Raw genomic sequence first — 7508 nt, 5'->3', positions numbered from 1 at the left:
GCAGGAATTGGGATAAGAAAATTCTGAGCAAAAGGAATACCAGGTTCAAAGGGAAATGTGAGAAGCTTGATGTGAATAGCCTGTGAGTTGTAAGACTGGAGAAGACTAGAGATGAAGAAGTAGGTGGGAGGAGATCATGACAACTGTTTTATGAAATCTGGGTGACAATGCTAATGGAGTTTTTGTCTTCATACTTCTGAGCAATCTGGAGCCATAAAAGGATTTTAAGTGATAAAGAAATAGAGCCTGAGTTGGAGTTTAGAGTATTCTATGTTTAAGATTGATTAGGAAAGGGATGTACTGGAAGCAGAGAGAACATTTAGAGCATATGATAACAGCCACGGTAAGAAATAATTGAACCTAACCAGGGTAGTGTTTTGATAAAGAAGAAGCTATGTTTTACAGAGATATTTAAGAAGATAAACTGTGTCAGATTTACTAGGTAATTGGATATAGAACATGTCTTCTAAGACAACTCAAGATTTTAGTAGGGTAACCTACAGACAATGGTTTTATTTATTTAGTCAATAAATATTTATTATATATCCAACCATTAGGTGCCAATAAAAGTGGTGAATACTGAATATACTATATGAAAAGTCACAGGACCTTACTCCAGGGCATTTACATGGTCGTAGGAGAGACAGACACCTTAACTGATAAATTAATAGGGCACTTACACAATGGAGTATGACTGCTACTTCCAATAAAGAACCCAATAAAGGGTTGTAGATAATGTCTTCACTTAACGATATCCAGAGCTTAAGGAACCTCAGAGACCTCCAGTGAAAATGCAGTAGGCACCTGGTGATAGGATCAGGACACAGGAAACACACACTTTGGAGTACCCAGGGTAGTTCACGACCAAGATCTTGTAAACAAAAGATTGCAAAGGAGATTGGATGGTGTCCAATCTAGGAGAAAATGGACAAGGAGAGAAGCAAATTTTAAAGGGCAAAAGATGAAGAGATGCCAGTGAGTAAGAGTGGAAAGAAACTATAGAGACATAGAGGAGCATTTGATCTTTCATATTTGAAAGTCCTGCTTTGCTGGTATGTAGGAGAGAAGCACCTCTCACTTTCAATATGTATTTTAGTGTCTAGTATAGATCAAATGCTAGAAAAAAAGTTCAATAACTAAATGTAATATAGCATTAGAAAATTAATTCTACCCTACTAGTGTGATGAATAAAATATAGAAGCATGGGAAATATACAGAATTTGAAAACAACAAAACTTGGTGTTTGCTGAATATTTGTGATCAGGGAAACATTAGTTCTAGACTTTGTCACCAACTTTTGGGGAATTACTCATACATCATTATTGGCCTTGTACTATGTACTTCAGCGTCCTCTTAGTAAATCAGAGGTTGGGCTAAGAGACAAAAACACCTTTGATTCTAAAAGTCTGAATTTGGAGACATGTTTAAAGGGTCAAGCTGAAGAGATGATGTATTATCGAATGGAAGTGTCCTGTCAGATTTCACTGATATATTATCTTATAAAACACTGGGACATTAAATATTTGATAGTGGAACTCTAGATATTGATTTTTCCTCCCAGTCGTAAATGGCCTTTGCTTCTGAAGAATGGTAGGCATTGCAGTTGTTTATACCAGTAGATTGCATCCCTGCAAAACGAATGTCAAACAGTGCATCTGGGTATTGTCTTGATAAATTACATGACTCAGTGATCACTGACCCACATTTTGTAATATGATTTTATAAAACCCGGGTGACAATGCTAATGGAGATAGATGCACTATAGTTTATATACAGTAAAAGCCAACAGTGTTCCTGAGAAAAAAAGAAGATAGAAATGTAATTACAGATTTGCTCTTATAAGATTTCATATTAAGAAAGAATGTTAGGTGGGTAGATATTCTATACAAAGAAGTTGTTAGAACTTTGAGAGCAAATTTACTGAATGCCAAGCAATAATAGTGCTTTGTCAAAATAACTGTTTATTTTTATACTTCTAGACTCTCTATGGCATAGCACCAGGTGTGAAATTATAGGATTGTACTCTGTGCATATGCTGGGGTGCATGCTACTTGGTTTGCACAGTCTTGGTTTGGGATTTCTGCTTTATGACTTCATTTTAGTGGTGGCAGCCTGCATCTGAGGATTCGCAGTGGAGAACAGACTCTGACCTCGTTAGTGAAGACTTTAGCCTTATTTATGAAAAGAAGAATACTTCAAATAGCAAATTCACCTGTGTTTACAGAGAAAAAAAGCAATAGGACAATTTAAAAGGTTTTTATTCCCCTTGAAACACAGCATCTTATATTATTTCATCATATAATCTCCAAGATAGAAGTAGGTAGAAGTAGGAATTTAGTGAGCTTCAGAGTGTAAAACATGGTCACAAAGTCCCTTTCTAAACAGAACATCTGAATTCCCAGAGTTTTGTGTCTATGCGAAACAAGTTCATGTTTCTGCTTATTGAAAAAATGCAATTATGAATTAGCAACTGCACATGATTGATTACAGACCCTCTTCTAATTTCATTCCTTTATGGTGGTAGGAATCTAAAGAAACACTAATTTGATTTTTGATCAGTTTTTGAGAACCAAATTTCTAGTCTCTATTTGCCAATTGTGTTCTTAATATTCAATTATTTTGCATCTTAGTCATCCATTGTCAGAATCAAAGTGGGGGTAGAAAGGTGAAGCCAAATAAGAAAACCAGATTTAGGTTAATAAAAGCACTTTATCCCCTCATTTTTTTTTTGAAGGGTTAGGGACAAGGAAAATGATGAGGTTAGTTTTGGTCAGTTTAAAGCTATAAGCTTATAGCATATGCAGGCAGAGATGTGAGCCCAGGGGTCAGATGTCATCATCTGGATGTGTTAGCTGAAGTTTGTGTGCGGATGAGATTACTCAAGGGAGAGCTTGGAGAGTGAGATAAGTAAAGCTCTGAAAGTAAAATCTTGGTAAAGATCAAGTTTTAAGTGGCTGGTAGAGAGAGACAAGAAAACTAAAAAAAAAAAAAAAGTCAGTCAGTCATGAGGAAATTCTTAAAGCTTAAGGCAGAAGAGAATTTCAAAAAGAAGGGAACCGTCAACAATGACAAATGCTGCAGGGAGATAAAGTAATAATTGAACTGGAACGTGTCCATTGTGTTTGTCAACCACTAGGATGTTACCGACCATTGTGAGGACCGGTTTACTGGGACAGTTGTGGCAGAAACCCAGATTGAATGGATTGATCAGTAAATAGGAAAGAGGCAAATAGAAAGCACAAATGCTATTTTCTTTTCAAATAAACCAGTATTTCTTTAATGACATTGTGGTATTGCATGTGTGGCTCTATGCAGGGCTGGGCTTTAAATGAAGATTTCGAGGGAGAAAGAAGGGTTTAAGAGTATTGTTTGTGATGATGGAAAGGAAAGTGTTGTGATCTGAGTTGGGGCCAATTTTTTTTTTTTTTTTGTCAAGGCAATATGATTTGACAGAACATGGCAGTAGACAGACTAGATGCAGGCTCACTTAGCACTTGCTTGGAGTGCAAGTAGGGAAACAGGAGACAGATAATGGGCTAGGGGTCTAACTGAGGTTATCAGTGAAGCCTTTTGAAAACAGCAGTTGTAGAGAGTAGTCTATAGCACTATGGAAACCCAAGGTTGCAAATGTAGGAAAATCATCCTCATAGTCAAAAGTAAGATTTGTCAATAGCTTTGAATTCTGAAAATTTTCCAAGCAAAGAGAATTCTGGAGGTAGCAGGCTGTAAAGGTGGCACAGGTATAATTTTAAGTAATGTGAACTGAGATTTTAGGAATGGGGTAGCCCTGACAAAAGACTGAAGAATATCAGAGGCCATGCTTGAACTTGCTCTCCATATGGAGGACAGAAGTGAGTAGAGAGCCATTTTTACACTTGTTTCTTGAAATGTTTGTGATGCAGTGGCACAGTCATAGGAAGAGGAAGCTAGTCATGGTTCATGGCTAAGAAGATGGGCAAATAGAGCTATTGAGTCCTCTGTAAGAATTCCTAAAATAAACTCATCCAAAGAGCTTCGATATCTTTGATTATTTATTCTACAATATCTGTCACAATGGCGATGTCAGAAGAAAATATTTAGGAGGACTCAATCTCTGATAAATACTGAATTAAAGAAGGTAAGAATGAATCTAAAGAAGCAAAATTAGTGTGGGGTAAAGTCACTCTGCTTTAGTCTTTAGCAATATATAGATAGGTGTGGGTATGGTGAGTTCTTTAATAGAACCTCTGAGTGACAGAAGTCCAACAGTCTCTTTCCTAAGGTAAAAATTCCCTTTTAAATATTCCCAACAAACTGGACAAATGTCTCCAGTCTCTTAGGGTCATTATTAGATACATTTATCTTAGTAAACATCTCTGGAAGATGGTGCAAACATCTTCAGTGGTAGGAAGATCACTTGCTATAAGGCCACCTGTTCCATTTACAAATTCTAAATTTGCTGTCATCCAGTGCCCTTAAGGGTCATTTCTTCCAATCCTCAGACTTATATTTTTCTTAAAATATCTTCCTTATATAAAGCTTTCACTCATTAGCCCAATTTCAATACATGGGAGTTACTTGTTTGAAAATTAAATATGTCCATTCTTTTTCAGATATATATATTTGCTATTTTTTATATCGTGTAGCTTTGAGGTCTTCTAGTACCTTGACAGTGAGTTCCTGGACCTAATTCTGGAAACAGTTCTCCGGATGCGAGCTGGTGATGTTTGGTGGAGCCATTGCCCACCTCAAACCAAACACAGTATAATCAACAGCCTTTATTTATATCTATCTATCTATTGCTCGATCTATCATCTATCTATATCTATCTATCAATCATATATCCATCTTAGCAAGGAAGTCAACCTGTTCTCTAACACAGTTTTTTGATTTTTGAATTTATATTTTCACTTGAATGGCTAGAAAGTGAAGATTCTTCATTTTATTCTTCTATAATTGGTTGTTATTTAAAAAAAAATTTCAGGGGGTGTATGTGCTTGTCAGAGAGTATGGAAAGAGAGAGAGCATCCCTCAATGGGCTGTGATCACATCATGATCCCTTTTCCTTCCTTTATCTACCTTGTTTAGATTTAGGAGTGTACCTGCCGGGCATGTTTTTCAAGCTACTGGGTCCAGGATTTAAACTGCATGGTGGTCATTTGGGATGTGGTTCCTTTAATTACCAAGTGAAATACCAACCAAATAGATGATTTAAAAAAAAAATGAATGTAAGTTTTATCTTGCTGACTTAGACCCTTTATTCCACCTGTTGAAAGCTTTCTGAATCTTGATAATGCCAAACAATACATTTGCCTTCTTCCCAGCTTTGTGTCTGTACAAGAACCTTACCTCAGTTCTTGATACTTACACTGAATAAGATAGAATCAAGGAAAGGGCCCAGAAAATTCCAACAGAGATATTTCTACTTGATATCAATTTTACGCATTAACATTTTACAGGACGTTTTCCAAACAGTTACAAATCCATCTACTTTATCCACCTATCCAGTCCATAGTTCTCCATCATATCCATAATGAGAAACTATCAGTTGGTGAAGTCAATATGCCATTGAAGACTTAAAAGTCTTCAAAGCTTCTCCAACACTCTCAGAATAAAATTCAAACTCCTTGACACAGCTTTTAGATCTGACTCTTACCTATTTCTCCTACTTTTCTCACTCCTCACTTTAAATTCCATACTCCAGTCTTCCTAAGCTAATTGAAACTTCCTAAGCCATCTTGCTCCTTGTCAACTTAAAGAATTCACCTCCTGTTTTCTCTGTCTGGCATGTTCCCCATCCCTAGGCCTCAGCCCTTTTGGCCTGACTTATTCTTTGTTCTTCAGATCCCCAGTGAGATGCCACTGTCCTATTTCTCCTCATCTAAGAACTTCCTTTCATCTTTCCCATCATGCTCACTATTAACCCCATGAGTACAGACCTTGTGTTCTTTTCTATCTCTCCCACTGGACTTAAATCCTCTTAAAGGCAATGACTGAGTCTTTTTAGGCATTTTATTCCCCAAACCTGTTATAGTACACAGCATATATCAGGGATTCGATTTTTTTTTCTTCAGCCAACCCTGTATGGTGTTTGAGTTAAATTTTCCTGTAATTTTCTTTCCGACTCTTCCTTCTAATATACTAATTATATAAAATAGTTTTCTTGAATTATTTTTAGCAACCTCAAGTGAGCCTCTATTGATTGTCTTGTTCCCTGGTAAGTGTACACAAACAAAGGAATTAAAAATATATTTCAGAATGTTGCGGAGTATGTAAGTCAAACTCATTTGGCCTTAGATTAGAAAATCCCCCTTTTTGAAATCTGAGGCATTTACTTAGCTCTGATCTTCTGGCAATTTTCCCATCCCTCTGATTTTTTTTTTTTAATTCCCAGGACATGAGCAGCTGCAATAACAGCTGCAAATTGTTTTAATTGTCTTAGATGTAATGCATCTGGACTTGAACACATTTTAAAGCTGCTGTACACTCTTGTACTATCTCCCCTACTAAGACTCATGTTCCATTCTTTTCAGTCAGAATATCATTCTCCTTCATAGAGGAGAAAAGGAAATAAAGCAGAAAGATAATTGTTTTGCTTTCTTTCTTTCTTTTGTCATCTTTGTTAAGCAGTTAACTCACTCATCCCTTTGTCTTATTATGAAAAACACAAATTTAAAACACAACATTTTAATTTTGGTCTCATCTAAACTTAGTTCTGAAAAATTTTAACAGCAAGGTTGGTTGGGCAGGAGGACTCTAAATGGATAGACACAAAACAGTGATCAACAGATATCCAAGACCTTTTTATTTCAAACACTGTCATAGTGAGAATGTTGCTACAAATATGATTTATTGCCTGTTCTTGAGCTCATGTTCAGATATAAAGTGTTAAAGACCATAGCGGTATATGGTATATTTCAATTAGCTGTGAGTCTACTTTCATTGAGAGAGAGAGAGAGAGAGAGAGAGAGAGAGGCTGATAAAACAATGATCTATTTTGCAAGATATGGCCATTTTCTTCCTTTTATCCATCCATCTATCCATGTGTCTTTTAAGTCATGTTTTAAAACATAGCTATACATTAGGATGACCCAGGAATTCTGAGCTGGATACCAATGAGCAGGTAGATTTGTAACTATTTGGGAACTTTTATAACTCAATATAGTCAGAACCAACTCAATCAGAGTCTTTGAGAGTGGAAGCCTGGGTGGCAGTGTCTGCTAGAAGCTCCCTCAGAGATTCTACATTCAGGGAGCTGAGAACCACTGTCTTCAGCACTTCTTCTGCATACAGATAGTGCTATGCCTGAAGCTGAGGACAAGGTATGCTCTCTCATGTAACATAAAGTCCTAGCTCACCAAGAGCTCACACTATCTGAGTAGACACGGCATGCATACAGAAAAAAGTAAAACTGCAAGGTAGTTAATGTATGAGTAAGAACCAAAGAGAGGCAGAAGCAGAGAATGTCATGGAAGTTATAGGAACAAAAGGAAATAAATTGTGACCTAGAGTTGTGGAAAAAGAGTGGG

At 36.6% G+C, this 7508-nt stretch overlaps 1 pseudogene; it reads left to right on the top strand.

Annotated features, from left to right (window-relative positions):
• The window catches only part of LOC102471512 (60S ribosomal protein L7-like 1), a 15110-nt pseudogene extending 7834 nt beyond the window's left edge, over window positions 1-7276 (top strand).
• Window positions 7277-7508: the final 232 nt, after the last annotated feature.

This window comes from Tupaia chinensis, unplaced genomic scaffold, assembly GCF_000334495.1.
Source record: "Tupaia chinensis unplaced genomic scaffold, TupChi_1.0 Scaffold138407_1, whole genome shotgun sequence".
NCBI lineage: Eukaryota > Metazoa > Chordata > Mammalia > Scandentia > Tupaiidae > Tupaia > Tupaia belangeri.
The sequence above is the reverse complement of the archived record's forward strand: the minus strand, read 5'-3'. Positions and strand labels throughout refer to the sequence as shown.